Source organism: Eumetopias jubatus, unplaced genomic scaffold (genome assembly GCF_037043125.1).
Source record: "Eumetopias jubatus isolate StellerSeaLion01/CBP00866 unplaced genomic scaffold, mEumJub1_p1.0 scaffold_13, whole genome shotgun sequence".
Lineage (NCBI taxonomy): Eukaryota > Metazoa > Chordata > Mammalia > Carnivora > Otariidae > Eumetopias > Eumetopias jubatus.
In genome coordinates, this window is record NW_028274819.1 from 51,760,395 (window position 1) to 51,761,994 (window position 1,600).

Genomic DNA, 1,600 nt, shown 5'->3' on the forward strand with positions numbered 1-1,600 from the left:
AAAAAGAAAGAAAGAAAAAAAAATCCTGTCTCGAGTCCCCCTTTTGTGTTCCTTTAATACCTTAGGTTCTGGATAGCAGACAATGAGCTGAATACAGTCTGGTCCAGGTGATCAGGATCTTAGTTCAAAAGCATAGGCTATATGTATGTGCACAGCCCTCAATTTCTAAGTCCCATGATACCTGTACTAGTGTATTGGGTGTTTAAGAAAGATGTCCTATATGTCCTAAAGGGATAGTACAAAAATTAGACACAGATGCTTGTGTAGCAAACAAACTAACCTTATGGGAGGAGGAAAAGTGTCGAAGCTCTCCATTCTTACTGCTATATGATGATATTTAAGTGACTTATTTCATATGCACGTATGTATGTGTGTGTGCATGCACACATGTATGAACATGTACTTAATGGAGAGGAATTGAACCAAATTTTAGTAGAAGTGAGTGATTTTAATACTGCAGAGTTTTCTTTCCATGTACGGCCTTGTAGGACACATGGTGAAAGCACTTACACGGACTGTTTTAGTCCCTCACACATCCATCCATTTCTTCTTTTATTCACTTATTTTTTAATGTCTCTAATTCAATAACATCACTGAGTACTTAGTCATTTCCAAGTCAGTATAGTAAGTATAAAAAAGAAGTTAAACAACACGAACCTTGAAAACTTTATGCTGGGTCAAACAATTCAGAGACAGTCACATATTGTGTTATTCCATTTATATGAAATATTAAGAAGAGACAAATCCATGGAATACAAAGTAAATTTTTGGTTGCCGTGGGCAGGGTAAGGAGGTGACTGCTTAAAATGTATAGGCTCTTTTAGGGAGATGACTAAAATATTCTGGAATTAGATAGTGGTGATGATGGCACAGCACTGTGAAGGTACTAAAAGCCACTGAATAGTACATTGAATATCATTAAAATGGTAAATTTGGGGGGCTCCTGGTTGGCTTAGTTGTTAAGCATCTCACTGTTGGTTTGGGCTCAGGTCATGATCTGAAGAGTTGTGATCTCAAGGGTCCTGACCCAAAGTCCTGCCTCAGGCTCTGTGCTCAGTGGGGAATCCACTTGAAGATTACCTCCCTCTACCCCTCCTTCCACTCGTGCTCTCTCTCTAATATAAATAAATAAATCTTTTAAAAATGGTGAATTTCATATTAATTGAACTTTATGAAAATTTTTAAAAAGTCACACAGCTCTCACTGAGATTCGGCTGTTTTTTGGCTTTATTTATTTGTTTTTGTGCAAGGTAGTTTTTATTTTTTAAGAAGATTTTTTAAAATTTATTCATTTGAGAGAGAACGAGAGTGAGTGAGAGCACGAGCAGTGGGCAGAGTCAGCAGTCAGAGGGGGACAGAGTAGCAGTCTCCCCCACTGAGCAGGATGCCCCAACAGGGGGCTGGATCCCAGGACCTCAGAATCTTGAGCTGAGGTGAAGGAGCTTAATGGAGTCACCTAGGCGCCCCTATGCGGTGCAGTTTTGGTTTTATTTTTAGAATAAAACTTTTATTTTCCTCTCTCTTTTTTTTTTTTTTTGAATTTAAATTCAACTAGTCAACGTATGGTTTTTGGTGTAGTGTTCAATGATTCATTATTTGC